Source organism: Staurois parvus, unplaced genomic scaffold (assembly GCF_062004578.1).
Source record: "Staurois parvus isolate SC_StPar_1 unplaced genomic scaffold, SC_StPar_1.0 ptg001421l, whole genome shotgun sequence".
Taxonomy (NCBI): domain Eukaryota; kingdom Metazoa; phylum Chordata; class Amphibia; order Anura; family Ranidae; genus Staurois; species Staurois parvus.
The window spans coordinates 167,619-190,563 of record NW_028319217.1 but is presented as its reverse complement, the minus strand read 5'-3'; the positions used below and the strand labels follow the sequence as shown (position 1 = coordinate 190,563).

Genomic DNA, 22,945 nt, shown 5'->3' with positions numbered 1-22,945 from the left:
TGAAGACTTGCTTGAACCTTCCGAGTTGACTGGCCTTCATAAATTTTAACGTGATATTTTATTACCGCCCCCCCCCCTTCCCACCACTTCCCCCGCTGACCCCTTTAAAATAAAATGGCTGCTGATAATGAGGAAATATTTTTAGTGAACAGTCCTTCATGTTGAAAGCTTTGGAGTCAGAGGGACGCGTCTGTCCGTGCAGGACACTGTCCTCTTAAAGGGGCACTACCCCGGAGGATGGCGATGACACCATGATAAATGTTCTTTGTGTCTATAGTAAGGCCCAGAAACATTAAGACGCATTTTTCTTTTTATTATTTTGTCTTCATAAACACCCCGACACTAAAAGGAGCAAATTGGATCATTCTTTGCTGGTTTTTTTGCCTTCCTCTGGATCAACTGTGGATATATTACTTTTTTTATAACTTTTTTTTTTTAATGGTTGAACTGGATGGACTTTTGTCCTTTTTTTTTTCAGCCATACTAACTATGTAATATGTTTATATGTAAACTGTACAAAATATTTTGTTTCCCTTGTATTTTATTTTTCTTGGTATTGTTTTTTTTTTTGCTTGATTTTTAGATATGGGGATATACAGTAATTATCCTCAAAAAAAAGTTAGGTTAATAATTTAAGCTTTTTTTTTTGTGAAAGGCAATTGTCATAATCTTAAAATGATACATTTTGTAAGTTCTCTAAAAGAAAATCATTAGTGACATCAGCCAGATATGACATATTAATGTGAGAATGGTCCTAATTAATGGCAGTTGTGCCTTTTTTCATCTTCTTCTATATTTTCTTTATATTTTGTTTTGCAAAATTTGTTTTGAAAAAGTTACATTTTACTAATTTACAAATTACAACCGTGGGTGGAGGATTATAACTTTTTATTTTTTTAGTGGTTGAACTGGATGGACTTTTGTTTTTTTTCAGCCAGACTAACTATGTAACTATGTAATATGTTTCTATGTAAACTATATCAAATATTTTGTTTTCCTTTTATTTTATTTTTCTTGGTATTTTTTTTTTTATGTTTTATTTTTTATTTTTTTGCTTGATTTATTAGATATGGGCATATACAGTCAGTCTCCTCAAAAATAAGATAGGTTAACAATTTAAGCATTTTTTTGTGAAAGGCAATTGTAATAATCTTAAAATGATACATTTTGTAAGTTCTCTAAAAAAAAATCATTAGTGACATCAGCCAGCTATGAAATATTAACCACTTGCCCCCCAGGCACTTATACCCCCTTATTTACCAGGCCAATTTTCAGCTTTCAGCACTGTCGCACTTTGATTGACAATTGCGCGGTCATGCAAGATTGTACCCATATGAAATTTTTATCATTTTTTTCTCACAAATAGAGCTTTCTTTTGGTGGTATTTAATCGCCACTGGGCGCTTTACTTTTTGTGCTATAAGCAAAAAAAGTGAAAAAAAAATTGAAAAAAAAAAAAAGTTTTTTTGTTTCTATTATAAAATTTTTCAAACAGGTAATTTTTCTCCTTCACTGATGTGCGTTGATGAGGCAGCACTGATGGGCACTGATAGGCGGCACTGATGGGCACTGATAGACAGCACTAAAGGGCACTGATAGGCGGCACTAATGAGGTGGCACGGATAGGTGGCACTGATAGGCAGCACTAATGAGGCGTCACTAATGAGGTGGCACTGATATGCGGCACTGATAGGCGACACTGATAATGGGTACTGATAGACAGCACTGATAGGTGGCACTGACTGGCACAACCGCTGGGCACTGACTGGTGGCACTGCTGGGCTGCACTGATGGGCACTGGTGGGTGGCACTGGTGGGCACAGGTGGGTGGCACTGGTGGGCACAGGTGGGTGGCACTACTGGGCACAGGTAGATGGCACTTCTGGACACAGGTAGTGACACTGCTGGGTGACACAGGTGGGCGCACTGCTGGGCACATGTGGGTGCATTGCTGGGCACAGGTGGGCGGAACTTGTGTGTGGCACTGCTGGGCACTGATCATCAGGGCACTGGTGATCAGTGACCCCGATGATCGGTGCCGATCCCCGCTCTGACAACTGCCGGTTTTCGGCAGTACTTTCCTCACGATCTGACAGCGTGAGGAAAGTGCAGCCGAGAACCGGCATTTGCATTTTCCCGGTGATCAGCGTGTCATTGGACACGTCTGATCACATGGTAAAAGGCCGCTGTGATTGGCCTTTTACCACGTCACGTGATCAGCTGTGTCCGTAGGACACAGCGATCACGGAGATCGCCGGGTGCGCGCCTCGGGGGGCACGCAGGAGAGCGTGTTCTGGGAGGACGTCATATGACGTCCACTCAGAACTGGCCGGCCGCAGTGCAGCCGTCATTCGGCTATCTGCGGTTGGCAATTAGTTAATGTGAGAATGGTCCTAATTAATGGCCGTTGTGCCTTTTTTCATCTTCTTCTTCTATATTTTCTTTATATTTTGTTTTGTAAAATTTGTTTTGTAAATTTAAATTTTACTAATTTACAAATTACAACCGTGGGTGGAGGATTATAACTTTTTTTTTTTTAATAGTTGCACTGGATGGATTTTTGTCTTTTTTCAGCCAGACTAACTATGTAACTATGTAATATGTTTAAATGTAAACTATACAAAATATTTAATTTCTCCTTTATTTTATTTTTCTTGGTATTGTTTTTTTTAATTAATTATTTATTGCTCGATTTATTAGATATGGGTATATACAGTAATTCTCCTCAAAAATAAGATTACTAATTTACAAATTACAACTGTGGGTGGAGGATTATAACTTTTTTTTAATAGTTGAACTGGATGGACTTTTGTCTTTTTTTTCAGCCAGACTAACTATGTAACATTGAAAATAATAGAAATTTATGAAAAAGAAAAGACTTTCTTTACAAGTTACCAGTTTAGAGCTACACGGGAAGTCTGGCGCTAGAATGTTTGTTTTTTGTGGGGGAGGGGTCTAGCGGGCGGTACATGAGGCGTGCAACATGGGAATGCTATAGTGCAAGGGTCTCCAAACTATGACCCTTCAGGTGTGGAGGAACTGCAAGTCCCATGAGGCCTTGCAAGACTCTGACAGCCACAGGCAAGACTCCCAGAGGCAGAGGCAGGATGGGTCTTGTAGTACTTTGACAGCTGGAGGGTCATAGTTTGGAGACCCCTGCTATAGTGGAAGGTGAGCGGGGACCAGAGAGAGAACAATGAGCAGCAGAGGATCAGCCAAGCTGGGGGACTGGAGCAGGAGAAAGTAGCACACATGGTGTGCAGCATGGCAGCAATATAGAGGTGTAAGAGGTGAGAGAGAAGGAACAGCAAACCAGAGGATAAGCAGAGCTGGGGTACAATTGAGAGGGGGATCAGCAGAGCTGGGGGTTACTACTGAATGGGAGATCAGCAGATCTGGGGGTTAGTACTGAGTGGAAGATTAGCAGGGCTGGGGGTTACTACTGAGCGGGGGATGAGCAGAGCTGGAGGTTACTACTGAGTGGGGGATCAGCAGAGCTGGGGGTTACTACTGAGTGGGGGATCAGCAGAGCTGGGGGTTACTACTGAGTGGGGTTCAGCAGTGCTGGGGGTTACTACTGAGCGGGGGATGAGCAGAGCTGGAGGTTACTACTGAGTGGGGGATCAGCAGAGCTGGATGTTACTACTGAGCTGGGGATCAGCAGAGTTGGGGGTTACTACTGAGTGGGGGAGCTGGGGGACTGGAGCAGGAGAAACTAGCATACATGGTGTGCAGCATGGGAGTAATATAGTAAGAGGTGAGCGAGAATCAGAGAGAGAGAAGGAACAGCAAACCAGAGGATAAGCAGAGCTGGGGTACAATTGAGAGGGGGATCAGCAGAGCTGGGGGTACTATTGATTGGGGGATCAGCAGAGCTGGGGGTTACTACTGAGTGGGAGATCAGCAGAGCTGGGGGTCACTACTGAGCGGGGGATCAGCAGAGCTGGGGGTTACTACTGAGTGGAAGATCAGCAGATCTGGGGGTTACTACTGAGCGGGGGATCAGCAGAGCTGGAGGTTACTACTGGGCAAGGGATCTGTTGAACGAGGGTACTGCTGAGCTGGGAATCAACACACACAGGACATCTGCCGAGCTTCATTGAAACTTCACGCTCCCCAAAGCATCACAAACGCATGTTGCAGTGGTAAACGTTTAATGTGTGTTATAGCTGAAGTGTAAATGATCCCCTAATGCATATATGGGGCCCCCAGGGAGGAAGCCCGCCTCCTATACAGCCTGTGTGATGGGGTCATAAAGAGGTCCATATTGTATGTTCATTGAAGAAGTTGGCTAGTGATTGGACGCTGACACGGGTTCCATACGGGCTCAGCTGAGGCGTCCCGCGGTACTGACCGGGGTGTGATCCTGCATCCCGCGCCAATGTATAACTTCCTCTGTCTTCAGTCAACCTGTGACCCGCCTCGGCCATGTCGCCAGGCCTCATTCCGCGCTCTGCACTCCGGGGTCCCACGCACCAGGCCTCATTCCTTGCGCTGCGCTCCGGGGTCCCACCATCCCTGTGCTGAGTTCCCGGGTCTGTACACCCGCTGTGCCCATTACAAGGGGTTTCCACCATCCCTGTGGTGAGTTCCCAGGTCTGTATGCACGCTGTGCCCATTATGAGGGGTTCCCACCATCCCTGTGCTGAGTTTCTGGGTCTGTATGCCCCCTGTGCCCATTATAAGAGGTTCCCACCATCCCTGTGCTGAGTTTCCGGGTCTGTACGCCCGTTGTGCCCATTATGAAGGGTTCCCACCATCCCTGTGCCGAGTTTCCGGGTCTGTACACCCAATGTGACCATTATGAGGGGTTCCCACCATCCCTGTGCTGATTTCCCGGGTCTGTACACCCGCTGTGCCCATTATGAGGGGTTCCCACCATCGCTGTGCTGAGGTGTGAATGATGTTGGGAGGTCCCACTGTATATCAGACTCCGGGGCCCCCTCTGCCCCCTCGGCCCCCCAGTGCCCATCTAGAACTAAATCATGACTTGTAAGTGGAGTTTCTCTTAAAAGTGATCTTGTACTTCAGTTCTGAAAGGTCCATTTGAATTTGTCAGAACTTTATTCAGCGCCGTTCTTGCTGCTGAATGTACAATAATGAGCGCAAAACTGCACTAATGACTAATTAACGGTCCCTGTGGGAGGAACCAAAGTGGGTTTAGATCCCATCCCCCCCCCCTCCCCCCTCCATCATTTTGAAGAAAGCAAATTCTTCGAAACACTTTGCGGTTGAGCGAACCTCCCATCAGATTATAGACTTTACTGGCAATGGTCTTATGTGCAAATCCGCACGGGCCCCTGGGACGGGCCCTAAGCCTTCATAAGCCCCAGGATAGGGAACAGTTAGAGCTCCAGGTGGAGAACAGAAGGAAGAGGAGGAAATGGAGCTGAAATAAATATTCTGATAAAAAAAACAAAAAGATGAAAAAGCCATTCGTGGTAAAGCTGAACTCCGGGCACAAAAAAGCCTATAAATCCACTTTGTACAGCAAGTTACTAGGCGTGTCACCACGAGCCCTAAAAACCCTGATATGTTGGCCCCAAATATGCCACCACGCGTGTACTCCATGTGCAGCATCTCAGGCCTACGAGAGTACAAACCTTCCTAGGTATGTATATAAGTTGCACTTTCCTATTGGACTAACCATCCCAAACCAAAGGTGGGGTGGGATTCACTTTGATACAGGAATTTGTTGCTGAGGTGTCCACGTGTGGTGAGAGTTTTTGGGTAGACCATCCGCAAGGTCAACCAAATAAAAATGACCACCCCATATATAGCTGGAGTGCAGGAAAAACCCAGAAGGATCTTGGACCGACATCCCGTTCTTGTGTACTTCAAGCCCAACAATACATTGAGACTAAAGCTTGGACCCAACAGACCCAACATAAAGACACAACCGAAATACCCATCATAGGATCAACACAAATACCCAACATAAAGATAAAGACCCAACACAAAGACCCAACACACAGACCCAACACACAGACCCAACACACAGACCCAACACACAGACCCAACACAAAGACCCAACACACAGACCAAACACAAAGACCCAACACAAAGACCCAACACAAAGACCCAACACACAGACCCAACACAAAGACCCAACACACAGACCAAACACAAAGACCCAACACAAAGACCCAATATCAAGACCCAACATAAAGACACAACTGAAATACCCATCATAAGATCAACACAAATACCCAACATAAAGATAAAGACCCAACACACAGACCCAACACACAGACCCAACACACAGACCCAACACACAGACCCAACACACAGACCCAACACAAAGACCCAACACACAGACCAAACACAAAGACCCAACACAAAGACCCAACACAAAGACCCAACACACAGACCCAACACAAAGACCCAACACACAGACCAAACACAAAGACCCAACACAAAGACCCAATATCAAGACCCAACATAAAGACACAACTGAAATACCCATCATAAGATCAACACAAATACCCAACATAAAGATAAAGACCCAACACACAGACCCAACACACAGACCCAACACACAGACCCAACACAAACACCCAACACACAGACCCAACACAAACACCCAACACACAGACCCAACACAAAGACCCAACACAAAGACCCAATATCAAGACCCAACATAAAGATCCAATATCAAGACCCAACATAAAAACCCAACACAAAGACCCAATATCAAGACCCAACACAAAGACCCAATATCAAGACCCAACATAAAGATCCAATATCAAGACCCAACACACAGACCCAACACAAAGACCCAACACACAGACCAAACACAAAGACCCAACACAAAGACCCAACATAAAGACCCAACACAAAGACCCAACACACAGACCAAACACAAAGACCCAACACAAAGACCCAACATAAAGACCCAACACAAAGACCCAACACAAAGACCCAACACACAGACCCAACACAAAGACCCAACACACAGACCAAACACAAAGACCCAACACAAAGACCCAATATCAAGACCCAACATAAAGACACAACTGAAATACCCATCATAAGATCAACACAAATACCCAACATAAAGATAAAGACCCAACACACAGACCCAACACACAGACCCAACACAAAGACCCAACACACAGACCCAACACAAAGACCCAACACAAAGACCCAACATAAAGACACAACTGAAATACCCATCATAAGATCAACACAAATACCCAACCTAAAGACCCAACCTAAAGACCCAACATAAAGACCCCAAATCAAGACCCAACACAAAGACCCAACATCAAGACCCAACATAAAGACCCCAAATCAAGACCCAACACAAAGACCCAATATCAAGACCCAACACAAAGACCCAACACAAAGACCCAACATAAATACCCAACCTTAAGACCCAACCTAAATACCCAACCTTAAGACCCAACACAAAGACACAACTTAAATACCCAACATAAAGACCCAAACTAAATACCCAACATAAAGACCCAACATAATGACCCAACACAATGGAAGGAACTTGGTATATGCAGTGCAGTCAGGAATACAAAGACCTGTACGTTGGACAGAAGAGGCAACCACTCATCAAACGAATGGCCCAACAAGGCAAGTTCTACAGGTTGGGACTCTACAGTGAGGTGATATTTAGGACAACTGGTGTCCAAGAAACAAAAAAGAGGCCATCTACATTACACTAGAGCCAGCATCATTGAACAGGTTTGTTGACCTCCAACACCATCTGTCTTCCACGTATAATGCCATTTGAACATACAGTATCTACTCTGGTTGTAGACAGGTGCAGTCCGTTTTCTGTAGGAGGCGCTCGACTCAGATGGTACCGCAGGCTGAAGAGGAAGTCCAAGGGAAACTTGGGTCAAATGAAGCATCATTCCGGTTGGCTACGTGTCATGTGTGTGGAAAGGCCAGCGGCCCAATACTTTTGACAATATAGTGTAGCTCATAATCTCAGAGAAAAGTGTGACCTACCTGGTACAGCCCCTTGGCTGACCTAAGTGTCACTGGCCTATCAGTAGTAAACTCTAAATAGTGAATCAAATCCCCCAAGAGGGTCCACCATTCACCGTTGGGCACCATCTATTGGAAGGAACTTCTTCCTCTTTGGCCTCACAATGGCCCACCCATGACCTCTGACTATCCCAATCGATCCATCACGGTCTCCAGCACAAACCAGAGATTGTCTCATGCTTGGAACCTTAGGGTAGAGTATTCCTCATCCTCACAGCCCATTGGCTGGCCTTGCTTTCACTCACATGCCAGGGATCGACTTCCAATACTGGCCCCTGTACTCCCCCGTTCCCCCTGGTGCTTCCATTATGTTGTGTTAAGCCGGCCATACATGGACCGAAATTTTGCTGGTTCAGCAGGGACTAAACAAATTTCGACCCATAGAGCAGTTCCCATTGTAATGTAATGAGAGCCCAGGGGCGGACTGACAACTCATGGGGCCCCCGGGCAATAGGGGATCATGGGGCCCCTGTGTCCTTGCCCAAACTCAAAAAAGCCTATGAAAAAGATAACAGGGGTATCGCATGGGGCCCCCTACTGACCCCGGGCCCTCGGGCAGTGCCCCAGTTTTCAAATGATCAGTCCACCCATGAGAGCCGCATGTTGGGTTGCATGTCCTCCACGTGTACAGCTAGCCATGTGGTGGGGGAGTCTCTTTAATTCACTCCTACCCAGGTATAGGTTGGTTCCCTAGACTCATCACGGTACTATGGGCATGGGATGCTCCAGGGTACCCACTGGAACTTGCCATTGTATGAGCACACCCTGGGAAGCTCCTGACCTGGCCTAACCAGCACCCCAGGTAGACCACCCCAAACCTTCTACATGCCTTATGGCAATGGACCCCCAGTATAAGCCTCGCCCAGCACCATCGTTATCCAGGGGACATCCCCATTTTGATGGGATGCCTTCAGTAGAGAGAACACAGATGAAAGGAGGAGCGGATGAAAGGAAAGTCGAGAGGCCAATACTAGAGATGAGCGAATTATTCAAAAATTCGATTCGGCTGATTCGCCGAATTTGCGGGAGAAATTCGATTCGATGCGAATTTATTCGCTGCGAATTTAACTTATTAAAAGGGTTTCTAGGCTTCAGAGAGCCTTTATATTAGTGCAGAACACTGTACCTTTAATTTAAATGCCCTTGGAGTCTGCTGGGGAAGAGAAATAATACTGTCAGTCAGTATGACATGCAGATGAGTGCCGTCCATCTTAGAATCACCGCACACTTCACTCATTTGGGCAGTCACGGGGCACGACGAAGAAGAAGAAGAAGAAGAAGATGAAGAAGAAGAAGAAGATGAAGAAGATGAAGAAGAAGAAGATGATGATGAAGAAGAAGATGATGAAGAATGAAAAGAAGAATGAAAAGAAGAAGAAGAATGAAAAGAAGAAGAAGAAGAATGAAAAGAAGAATGAAAAGAATGAAAAGAAGAAGAAAAAGAATGAAAAGAAGAAGAAGAAGAATGAAAAGAAGAAAAAGAAGAATGAAAAGAAGAATGAAAAGAAGAAGAAGAAGAATGAAAAGAAGAAGAAGAATGAAAAGAAGAATGAAAAGAAGAAGAAGAAGAATGAAAAGAAGAAGAAGAAGAATGAAAAGAAGAATGAAAAGAAGAAGAAGAATGAAAAGAAGAAGAAGAAGAATGAAAAGAAGAATGAAAAGAAGAAGAAGAAGAATGAAAAGAAGAATGAAAAGAAGAAGAAGAATGAAAAGAAGAATGAAAAGAAGAAGAAGAAGAATGAAAAGAAGAAGAAGAAAAAGAATGAAAAGAAGAATGAAAAGAAGAAGAAGAATGAAAAGAAGAAGAATGAAAAGAAGAATGAAAAGAAGAAGAAGAATGAAAAGAAGAAGAAGAAGAATGAAAAGAAGAAGAAGAAGAATGAAAAGAAGAATGAAAAGAAGAAGAAGAAGAATGAAAAGAAGAAGAAGAATGAAAAGAAGAAGAAGAAGAATGAAAAGAAGAATGAAAAGAAGAAGAAGAAGAATGAAAAGAAGAAGAAGAAGAATGAAAAGAAGAAGAAGAAGAATGAAAATAAGAATGAGAAGAAGAATGAAAATAAGAATGAAAAGAAGAATGAGAAGAATGAAAAGAAGAATGAAAAGAAGAAGAAGAAGAATGAAAAGAAGAATGAAAAGAAGAAGAAGAATGAAAAGAAGAAGAAGAAGAATGAAAAGAAGAATGAAAAGAAGAAGAAGAAGAATGAAAAGAAGAAGAATGAAAAGAAGAATGAGAAGAAGAATGAAAAGAAGAATGAAAAGAAGAAGAATGAAAAGAAGAAGAAGAAGAATGAAAAGAAGAATGAAAAGAAGAAGAAGAAGAATGAAAAGATGAAGAAGAAGAATGAAAAGAAGAAGAAGAATGAAAAGAAGAATGAGAAGAAGAATGAAAAGAAGAATGAAAAGAAGAATGAAAAGAAAAATGAAAAGAAGAAGAATGAAAAGAAGAAGAAGAATGAAAAGAAGAATGAAAAGAAGAAGAAAAAGAATGAAAAGAAGAAGAAGAAGAATGAAAAGAAGAAGAAGAAGAAGAATGAAAAGAAGAAGAAGAAGAATGAAAAGAAGAAGAAGAATGAAAAGAAGAAGAAGAAGAAGAAGAATGAAAAGAAGCAGAATTCCAGTACAGCAAAAAGTGTATCTGCAGAGAGCTCCGCTATTTCTGACAGTTCTCTGACAGTTCCTTCACATTTACAGCGGTTGAAACATTGTATCTATTTGTTTCCGAATAAAAACATCTGTATCCTAAATGGAAACAAATAGATACAATGTTTCAACCGCTGTAAATGTGAAGGAACTGTCAGAGAACTGTCAGAAATAGCGGAGCTCTCTGCAGTGACACTTTTTGCCGGCTGATCGGGGAAAATTCGATTCGTGCACCCGAAGTTTGCTAAAATTCGGATTCGGTGCGAATCAAATTTTTCCTAATATTCGAAACGAATTCCACTTCGCCAAGTTCGATTCGCTCATCTCTAGCCAATACCTTCAAGGGGGGGGGGGGGGTACTAGAGTCCAGCTTCCCGTGCAAAGGGGATGTGAATAGTCACAATAGATCCTGTCCCCCCCCCTCCTTCCCCAAGGGGAAAACCTCACAGACCACATCTTTGCCATGACTTGGTCTTCTAGACACTTCCCACGATGACCCCTGTGGACCCCCAAGACTATTTATATATCTTAGCTTCACTTCCCAAGATGCCCCAATCTGACAGGGGCAGGGCTGGCACTTCCTAGAGTCACACCCCACTGCCACTGCAGAGACCTCTAGTGGCTGTCTAGGAAACTACACCCAATGGGGTCCCTAGAGGTCATATATAAGACAGCTTTGAGCAGCTTAGAGGGAATGGTTACCCCTAGGAATGGTGGCTGATGGGCGGCACTTACCTGGTTCTGCTGCCGGGACACAGACAGCAAAAGGACCTTATGAAGGAAGATTTTTATAATTGCGTTTTCCTGTCCTGGTGACAACTGCTTCTCATTTCTTGCTTGGGGTCACTAGAAGTCAGAAAACCCTCCTCTATGTATAATAATAATAGTGTGTGACTGTGGGGGAGGGGACATTAGAGTGTCAGCTTCTCTGGTACTGAGACTGGTGGGACTGCGGGGGAGGGGACATTAGAGTGTCAGCTCCTCTGGTACTGAGACTGGTGGGACTGCGGGGGAGGGGACATTAGAGGGTCAGCTCCTCTGGTACAGAGACCGATGGGACTGTGGGGGAGGGGACATTAGAGCGTCAGCTGCTCTGGTACAGAGACCGATGGGACTGTGGGGGAGGGGACATTAGAGCGTCAGCTCCTCTGGTACAGAGACCGATGGGACTGTGGGGGAGGGGACATTAGAGTGTAAGCTCCTCTGTACAGAGACTGATGTGACTGTGGGGGAGGGGACATTAGAGCGTAAGCTCCTCTGGTAAAGAGACTGATGGGACTGTGGGGGAGGGGACATTAGAGTGTAAGCTCCTCTGGTAAAGAGACTGATGGGACTGTGGGGGAGGGGACATTAGAGCGTAAGCTCCTCTGGTAAAGAGACTGATGGGACTGTGGGGGAGGGGACATTAGAGTGTAAGCTCCTGTGCACAGAGACTGATGTGACTGTGGGGGAGGGGACATTAGAGCGTAAGCTCCTCTGGTACACAGACTGATGTGACGGTGGGGGAGGGGACATTAGAGCGTAAGCTCCTCTGGTACACAGACTGATGTGACTGTGGGGGAGGGGACATTAGAGCGTAAACTCCTCTGGTACAGAGACTGATGGGACTGTGGGGGAGGGGACATTAGAGTGTAAGCTCCTCTGGTACACAGACTGATGTGACTGCGGGGGAGGGGACATTAGAGCGTCAGCTCCTCTGGTACACAGACTGATGTGACTGCGGGGGAGGGGACATTAGAGCGTCAGCTCCTCTGGTACACAGACTGATGTGACTGCGGGGGAGGGGACATTAGAGCGTCAGCTCCTCTGGTACAGAGACTGATGTGACTGTGGGGGAGGGGACATTAGAGCGTAAGCTCCTCTGGTACACAGACTGATGTGACTGTGGGGGAGGGGACATTAGAGTGTAAGCTCCTCTGGTACACAGACTGATGTGACTGTGGGGGAGGGGACATTAGAGTGTAAGCTCCTCTGGTACACAGACTGATGGGACTGGCTCAGTGATCTCTGTACAGCGCTGCGGTATATGTCAGCCATATACATGTGTCTGTGGATATGCAGCGCTGGGTCCAGCACATGGAATTGATCTTCTTCTTGCTGACTCTATAATTTGTTGGCTTTCCTTCTCCTTGCGGTTTTCTGTCTCGGAAACATCACTTTGCGGAATGTGGCGCGGTGTAGCGCGGTGTCATCGGATTCGCTGTGTTTTCCCTCCGGTTGCTCGGCTCTGATTCGCAGGTTGTTATGATTACTCGCCGTGGATGGAAGTTTCACAGAAGCTTCTGCTGGGTTTTGCCGGAACCTCTTTCATCCGAAGTGTTCGCTCCTCTGCTGACCACAGAAGCCTGCGGCGGCGTGCTGGGAGGGGCTGGGAGGGGCTGGGAGATTTGTTTGGGACGAGTTGCATGTCCTCCATTATTGTGAAAGGTTTGTGGACAGCCGGGGCTCCGGTTATAGGATTCATTATTCATGTGTTTGGATTGTCAGCTCTTGGGATCACGGTGTCAGAGGGTCTTCTGGGTGCGGCTCGGGGAGAACAAGGAGGAATGAAGAAAATGTGTTTAATGACAAGAGGCCGGATGGAAGCCATAGATGTGATGAAAGGGCCGGACACAAAGGTGACGCTGAACGCGGCACATCGGAAATATATAGAAAATCACCTCTTCTGTCTATAAGAAGGACTCATATTTCATGTATTCGGTTAAAAAAAGGGGCCCCTAACCTTCTATACAAAGGGCCAGTTTATTGTCTTCTACACTTTCTGGGGGCCAGACTGTGCGCAGTGGGAATCGGTAATAGCTCAGTCCTGGTGGTCAGTGGGAGGAATAGTGACCCATCATTGGTGTCAGTGGGAGGAATAGTGTCCCATCATTGGTGTCAGTGGGAGGAATAGTGCCCCATCGTTGGTGTCAGTGGGAGGAATAGTGACCCATCGTTGGTGTCAGTGGGAGGAATAGTGTCCCATCATTGGTGTCAGTGGGAGGAATAGTGACCCATCGTTGGTGTCAGTGGGAGGAATAGTGACCCATCGTTGGTGTCAGTGGGAGGAATAGTGTCCCATCATTGGTGTCAGTGGGAGGAATAGTGCCCCATCATTGGTGTCAGTGGGAGGAATAGTGCCCCATCATTGGTGTCAGTGGGAGGAATAGCGCCCCATCATTGGTGTCAGTGGGAGGAATAGTGCCCCATCATTGGTGTCAGTGGGAGGAATAGCGCCCCATCATTGGTGTCATTGAGAGGAATAGTGCCCCATCATTGGTGTCAGTGGGAGGAATAGCGCCCCATCATTGGTGTCAGTGGGAGGAATAGTGCCCCATCATTGGTGTCAGTGGGAGGAATAGCGCCCCATCATTGGTGTCATTGAGAGGAATAGTACCCCATCATTGGTGTCAGTGGGGGGAATAGTGCCCCATCATTGGTGTCAGTGGCAGGAATAGTGCCCCATCATTGGTGTCAGTGGGAGGAATAGTGCCCCATCATTGGTGTCAGTGGGAGGAATAGTGCCCCATCATTGGTGTCAGTGGGGGGGATAGTGCCCCATCATTGGTGTCAGTGGGAGGAATATTGCATTTTTTGATGTTCAGTGATGTAAGGTTGTAACTCTTCTCCCTTCAAATCTCCCCTTCTAACACAAATCCCAGCTTCTAGCACCCCCCATCCCCCCTCCTAGAATATTCCCCCCCCCAAATCCCTCCTCTTATCACTAACCTCCCTGCCCCCAAATCCTCACTCCTAGTACAAACCTTGCCTCAACCCCCCCCCCCCATCCCCTCTCCCAGTACAACTCCTTCAAATGCTCCCTCCTAACACAAATCCCCCACCAAATCCTTTCTCCAAGCAACCCCCCCAAATTCCTCCTCCTAACATGAACCCCCCAAATCCCCACTCCTAGCACAAACTCCAGTCCAAACCCCCCAATCCCCTCTCTCAGCACTATCTCCTCAAATCCCCCACCCCCCAAATTTCTCCCTCCTAGCACAAATGTGGGCTGTGCTCATTTCCTGCAAATCCACCCCCTCAAATCGCCCCACTTAGCACAACACCCCCCACCCCCCAATAGGTAAGACACGGGTGGGGGGGGTACCTGTAGGTGCAAGGAGGAGAAAGCTGGGGGGGGGGGCTGTGATCTCTCTCCTCACAGAGTCGCAGTGCACGGGAGTTAACAAAGTAGCGTTCAGACCTGGATGTTGCCGCGTTACCCCTGAGGACTCTTTGCGGCACTCCTGAGGACTCTTTGCGGCACCCCGGAGGACTCTTTGCGGCACCCCGGAGGACTCTTTGCGGCACCCCGGAGGACTCTTTTCGGCACCCCTGAGGACTCTGCGGCACCCCAGAGGACTCTTTGCGGCACCCCTGAGGACTCTTTGCGGCACCCTGGAGGACTCTTTTCGGCACCCCTGAGGACTCTTTTCGGCACCCCTGAGGACTCTTTACGGCACCCCGGAGGACTCTTTGCGGCACTTCTGAGGACTCTTTGCGGCACCCCTGAGGACTCTGCGGCACCCCTGAGGACTCTTTGTGGCACCTCGGAGGACTCTTTGCGGCACCCCGGAGGACTCTTTGCGGCACCCCGGAGGACTCTTTGCGGCACCCCCGAGGACTCTTTGCGGCACCCCTGAGGACTCTGAGGCACTCCTGAGGACTCTTTGCGGCACCTCTGAGGACTCTGAGGCACTCCTGAGGACTCTTTTCGGCACCCCAGAGGACTCTTTGCGGCACCTCTGAGGACTCTTTGTGGCACCCCTGAGGACTCTTTGCGGCACCCCTGAGGACTCTTTGCGGCACTCCTGAGGACTCTTTGCGGCACCCCTGAGGACTCTTTGCGGCACCCCTGAGGACTCTTCGCGGCACTCCTGAGGACTCTTTGAGGCACCCCGGAGGACTCTTTGCGGCACCCCTGAGGACTCTTTGCGGCACCCCTGAGGACTCTTTGCGGCACCCCGGAGGACTCTTTGCGGCACCTCTGAGGACTCTTTGCGGCACCCCTGAGGACTCTTTGCGGCACCCCGGAGGACACTTTGCGGCACCCCTGAGGACACTTTGCGGCACCCCGGAGGACACTTTGCGGCACCCCTGAGGACTCTTCGCGGCTCCCCGGAGGACTCTTTGCGGCACCCTGGAGGACTCTTTGTGGCACCTTTGAGGACTCTTTGCGGCACCCCTGAGGACTCTGCGGCACCCCTGAGGACTCTTTGCGGCACCCCTGAGGACTCTTTGCGGCACCCCGGAGGACTCTTTGCGGCACCCCAGAGGACTCTTTGCGGCACCCCTGAGGACTCTGAGGCACTCCTGAGGACTCTTTGCGGCACCCCTGAGGACTCTTTTCGGCACCCCGGAGGACTCTTTGCGGCACCTCTGAGGACTCTTTGCGGCACCCCTGAGGACTCTTTGCGGCACCCCTGAGGACTCTTTGCGGCACCCCGGAGGACACTTTGCGGCACCCCTGAGGACTCTTCGTGGCACCCCTGAGGACTCTTCGCGGCACTCCTGAGGACTCTTTGCGGCACCCCTGAGGACTCTTTGCGGCACCCCTGAGGACTCTTTGCGGCACTCCTGAGGACTCTTTGCGGCACTCCTGAGGACTCTTTGCGGCACCCTGGAGGACTCTTTGTGGCACCTCTGAGGACTCTTTGCGGCACCCCTGAGGACTCTGCGGCACCCATGAGGACTCTGCGGCACCCCTGAGGACTCTTTGCGGCACCCCTGAGAACTCTTTGCGGCACCCCGGAGGAAGCACCATGCACTAGCGGCTGTTGTCACCTCCAAAGAAATCTGCTGAAGAAACATTCTTTTCTAGATGACTGCTGACTGGACCAATTGTTTACCGGAACGCTGCGCAGTATCTGAGTCTCAGCATTCCGGATGTCTGGAATGTCACCAATTCTGTGTTCTTTTTTAGGCATTTTGTCGCAGGGTGCCAAGTCAGGGAAATAAGGCGGTTGGCCAAGTTTCGGTGGTCAAGTGTGACGTGTCACGTGCAGGAGCATTGTCGCGGTGGAGAATCCACTTGTCAGGCCAGAGTTCCGGTCTTTTCCTCCAGATTCCCGGAACCTTTTCATTTTCCACATTTGCATCCTTCCTTTGCCTTTTTGGTCGCCCACTCCTTGCGCCATCGCTGCCTACGCCATTCAGAAACACAGGATTTCTTCATGGCCTGCTGTAACACAGCTAAAGTTTCCTAATTTTGTCAGTTTTCACACAAAATCCGATATTATTCCGCAGCTCCAGGTTCCTGTCCCTCATTTTCCAGCAACGGCGCAACGCACACGCCTGTTATTTCCTCTACTACTCCGTGAAGACCTAGTCCACCGATCTGCGACCCCGGAGAGCGTGAGTTAGAACGCGTCAGAACTCGCTCGAGTGCGAATGGCTGTGTGACACCATAGGGCTACGCCGGGGGCATTCCGGGAATTAAATTGTCACCTCGTACATAGGAAACATCACTAAATAAATCAATAAAACTGTTACAACTAAAACAAAATGGTCTCATTGGACTGGGGAGTGGATGGACCCCCATCATTGGCTGGCATGAGAGAAGCCGCAGCGGCACGTGACGCACAGGACCGTGCGAAAGTCCCAGATACGCCCTAAATAGAAAGATTCCCAGCATTCCAAAAATGTCAATTTCAGCCAATTAGCATCATCCTTCTTGAGTGGAGTACTGGGGCGGGGCGCTGTGGGCTATGTACACGCCCTGCCGGCCCCTCCCACCGGCCAAAGGGAACGCCCACTCCTCCAGACGGACCCATTAAGATGTATTGATATTTGCATAACTCCTCCCAGGGGCGTCCCTAGGGTTGGTGTCACCTGGAGCGGTACCACTTAGTGACACCCCCTCCGACGATCCCCGCAGGATGGATTGAGCATAGTAGATCGAACTCCGATCCATTATGCTCCTGATCCGCAGATCCGATCCATCCTGCGGGGATCGTCGGCTTTCTTTACAACTTACCTTTTCTTGGAGCGGGTCGGTGTCACCCGTATAGGTTGTTTGCCGATGATCCCCGCAGGATGGATCGGATCTGCGGATCAGGAGCATAATGGATCCGACTCCGGTCCATTATGCTCCCCAATCCGCAGATCTGATCCATCCTGCGGGGATCCTCGGCATGCAACCTATACGGGTGACACCGACCGCACTGGGTGACACCATTCACATGGGGTGACACCGGACCCGCTCCACGAAAAGGTAAATTGTAAAGAAAGCCGACGATCCCCGCAGGATGGATCGGATCTGCGGATTGAACATAATGGACCGGACTCAGTCTGCAGATCCGATCCATCCTGCGGGGATTGTCGGCTTTCTTTACAACTCACCTTTTCATGGAGCAGGTCCGGTGTCACCCCGTGTGGTTGGTGTCACCCAGTGCGGTCGGTGTCACCCAGTATAGGCTGCATGCTGATGATCCCCGCAGGATGGATCGGATCTGCGGATTGAACATAATGGACCAGACTCAGTCTGCAGATCCGATCCATCCTGCGGGGATTGTCGGCTTTCTTTACAACTCACCTTTTCATGGAGCAGGTCCGGTGTCACCCCGTGTGGTTGGTGTCACCCAGTGCGGTCGGTGTCACCCAGTATAGGCTGCATGCTGATGATCCCCGCAGGATGGATCGGATCTGCGGATTGAACATAATGGATTGGAGTCCGATCCCAACTTACCTTTTCGTGGAGCAGGTCCGGTGTCACCCTGTGTGGTCGGTGTCACCCAGCGCGGGCTGCACCCCCTGCACCTACCTCGGGTTGCCACTGACTCCTCCCACTGCTTGCATCAGGAATGAGGGCTCTCAAGAGGAGCACTGAGGCAGGGTGCTGTGATGTTTTCAGGAAGGTATGTACAGCCCCCTGCTGGCCCCTCCCAGCAGCCATGATATGCCTGCATTGCATAGAGAAGAATAGAGACCCAGCGATGACAAAACAAGATGTGTATTGAATATGGAATGGTTTTATTTAAAAATTCCAATAGCATGTTAATGAAGGGGGGGGGGGGGCAATAAAGGCTGGGCACCTGCACTGGTGAGTGCGGAGTAAATGCCCTTTGTGCCCCCTTCTGCCCCTCCATCAGATATATTCGAGCCCTAAAAACCAGCATCAATAAAGAAGCAAATGTAGAACGATCCTCTGCTGCCTCAGATAATAACGACACCATGAAATCATCTTCTGTTGTTTGTTTTCCCTCCGATATTAATAATTGTGTTCGATGTCGGGAAATCGCTCGCAGGCGAATCTCGCTAAATCTACGCCGGGAAATGTAAAAGATAATATTAAAGATTATTTGAATGGTAAAAATAAAGAAACATTGCGGAGCAGAGCTTTGTGGGCAGGGTGGGGGTGGGGGGGGCGGTATTGTTAAGCTGTCGGTGAGGATGACCTTCACAGCTAATAACGTCTCAGGGATGGGACCGCGAGTGGCGGACGCATTCCTGCGCTGAGACGACGGCGTTTTTCAAAGCAGATAACGTTCTCTTCAGCGGAGATGAGGAGCGAAGTTTGTGTCGTCTCTGTTCTTCGTAATCATTTATTGGACGCACACGGCACCCAGCTCGCCGCCAGCCTGTAGACGTATCAGTTGTGTGTGGAGACGGAGAACGAACGAATATTGTCATGTGACGCGTTCTATGGAAGGGAAATAAAATGGCGGATTGTTCAACTTTTCATCGTAACATTGATGATCCGCTTACTGGTGGAGAATAAATCATTTCCGGCAGAAAAAGGGAAAATAAGGAACTAAATACGACAAATTGAAACTTTATTTATAAAGTTTATAAACATCGATCAGACGGGAGATAGAGAGATACAAAGTAACATTGTTTATAAACATCGATCAGACGGGAGATAGAGAGATACAAAGTAACATTGTTTATAAACATCGATCAGACGGGAGATAGAGAGATACAAAGTAACATTGTTTATAAACATCGATCAGACGGGAGATAGAGAGATACAAAGTAACATTGTTTATAAACATCGATCAGACGGGGGATGGAGAGATACAAAGTAACATTGTTTATAAACATCGATCAGATGGGGGATGGAGAGATACAAAGTAACATTGTTTATAAACATCGATCAGATGGGGGATGGAGAGATACAAAGTAACATTGTTTATAAACATCGATCAGACGGGGGATAGAGAGATACAAAGTAACATTGTTTATAAACATCGATCAGATGGGGGATGGAGAGATACAAAGTAACATTGTTTATAAACATCGATCAGATGGGAGATAGAGGGATACAAAGTAACATTGTTTATAAACATCGATCAGATGGGGGATAGAGATACAAAGTAACATTGTTTATAAACATTGATCAGACGGAAGATGGAGAGATACAAAGTAACATTGTTTATAAACATCGATCAGACGGGGGATGGAGAGATACAAAGTAACATTGTTTATAAACATCGATCAGACGGGAGATAGAGATACAAAGTAACATTGTTTATAAACATTGATCAGACGGAAGATGGAGAGATACAAAGTAACATTGTTTATAAACATCGATCAGACGGAAGATGGAGAGATACAAAGTAACATTGTTTATAAACATCGATCAGACGGAAGACGGAGAGATACAAAGTAACATTGTTTATAAACATCGATCAGACGGGAGATAGATACAAAGTAACATTGTTTATAAACATCGATCAGACGGGGGATAGAGATACAAAGTAACATTGTTTATAAACATCGATCAGACGGGAGATAGAGATACAAAGTAACATTGTTTATAAACATCGATCAGACGGGAGATAGAGATACAAAGTAACATTGTTTATAAACATCGATCAGACGGGAGATAGAGAGATACAAAGTAACATTGTTTATAAACATCGATCAGACGGAAGACGGAGAGATACAAAGTAACATTGTTTATAAACATCGATCAGACGGGAGATAGATACAAAGTAACATTGTTTATAAACATCGATCAGACGGGGGATAGAGATACAAAGTAACATTGTTTATAAACATCGATCAGACGGGAGATAGAGATACAAAGTAACATTGTTTATAAACATCGATCAGACGGGAGATAGAGATACAAAGTAACATTGTTTATAAACATCGATCAGACGGGAGATAGAGAGATACAAAGTAACATTGTTTATAAACATCGATCAGACGGGAGATAGAGAGATACAAAGTAACATTGTTTATAAACATCGATCAGACGGGAGATAGAGAGATACAAAGTAACATTGTTTATAAACATCGATCAGACGGGAGATGGAGATACAAAGTAACATTGTTTATAATCCCAGCCTTGCTGGTTTGCTGTGATCTGTGATGATGAATGAGGGGAATTATCAGCGGAGATGGAATGCTGCGGAATGATTGGGGGGGGAGGAGCTTTGATGGGAGATGACTTCAGATTGGTATTTATGGGGAATAATTGTTGGGGGGTTAATGATTCGGCACTCTCCTTCCCAATGAAGATTTCAAGAGGAAAAATGAGAAATCTTCTTGATGGTTTTGTAATTGTTTGCAGAAAGCCATCTATGTATCATTTCTGGTCCTCAGGGTTGGATTTCTGATAACAGAGGTCATGGCCCAGCAGGGGGGGTCTCACCTTATCTGGGGGGGTGCATTATATAAAGTCGGGGGGCATAATGGGAACAGGGAGGCAGAGATGCCGGGAGCCAGCATTCCCCAACCACTCAGCCGGCTTCTGTACCAAGAGTCACGACCAGGAAATAACATCTGACAGACAGAGGTGCGCCGGGGTGAGCAGGGAACACTCGTATGTATTAGGTTGGGGGGGTATGTATTGGGCCAGGGGGGGTTATGTATCGGGTCGTCAAGGTATGTATTGGGCCGGGGGGGTATGTATTGGGTCGTCAGGGTATGTATTGGGCCAGGGGGGGTTATGTATCGGGTCGTCAAGGTATGTATTGGGCCGGGGGGGTATGTATCGGGTCGTCAAGGTATGTATTGGGCCGGGGGGGTATGTATTGGGTCGTCAGGGTATGTATTGGGCCGGGGGGGTTATGTATTGGGTCGTCAGGGTATGTATTGGGCCAGGGGGGGTTATGTATTGGGTCGTCAGGGTATGTATTGGGCCAGGGGGGGTTATGTATTGGGTCATCAGGGTATGTATTGGGCCGGGGGGGTATGTATTGGGTCGTCAGGGTATGTATTGGGCTGGGGGGGGGTTATGTATTGGGCCGGGGGGGTTATGTATTGGGTTGTCAGGGAATATATTGGGCCGGGGGGTATGTATTGGGCCGGGGGGGGGGGGGGTATGTATCGGGTCGTCTTTCTTTACTTCAGAATGATTAAACAAAACCCATAGCTGCTTATAGCAAGTGTCCCTGTCAGAGTCCCCTCTTTACAATACGTGTCCCCATCAGAGTGCCCCCTTGAATCAGAGTACCTCCTTACATCAACTATCCACATCGGAGATCCCTCTTACATTGACTGCTCCATTAGAATACCCCGTTACATTACTTGTCCCCATCAGAGTGCCCCCATACATCAGTTGTCCCTATCAAAGCCCCCCTTACATCAAATGTCCCCATCAGAGTCCCCCAATACATCAGTTGTCCCTATCAGAGTTCTCCTTGCATCAAGTGTCCCCATCAGAGCACCCCCATACATCATTTGTTCCTAACAAAGCCCCCCTTACATTAAATGTCCCCATCAGAGTGCCCCTATTCATCAGTTGTCGCTATAAAAGCCCCCCTTACATTAAATGTCCCCATCAGAGTGCCCCCATACATCACTTGTCCCTATAAAAGCCCCCCTTACATTAAATGTCCCCATCAGAGTGCCCCCATACATCACTTGTCCCTATAAAAGCCCCCCTTACATCAAATGTCCCCATCAGAGTGCCCCCATACATCACTTGTCCCTATAAAAGCCCCGGCATGAAGGGGGTAAACATGTTTCTATTGGTACGTGAGTCTCCCGGCGGCGGTGCCCCTCCCCCTATGCCCTTTGTTTGGCAGTCCCTTGCTTATTAAATTTGAAAATGGCCAAAACAGTTTTTTTCAATATTTGCCTCCCGATTACAGACGGGATCACATGAACAATGTCCTGGTTCCATTTTTAAAAAGGGGTAGAAATTGTTAGTCCATGGCATGCCGAATTCATGTGGACGGGCACTGCATGTGTTCTGTTGGTGCAAATGTTGGGGATGTGGGGGGGGGGGGGGACATCTTCCCTGGGCTCAATGGTTTACTCTAGGGAAGCTTGTGACTGGTGGATGTATGATCCCCTAAGCAGGGGCGGACTGTCAACTCATGGGGCCCCGGGCAATAGGGATCATGGAGCCCCCGGGCAATAGGGGATCA

General features: G+C 47.5%; 1 protein-coding gene across 4 annotated transcripts in view; it reads left to right on the top strand.

The window, feature by feature from the left end:
• INSC (INSC spindle orientation adaptor protein) overlaps positions 1 to 22,945 on the top strand; it is a 232,448-nt gene that overhangs the window by 50,657 nt on the left and 158,846 nt on the right. The window lies entirely within an intron of this gene.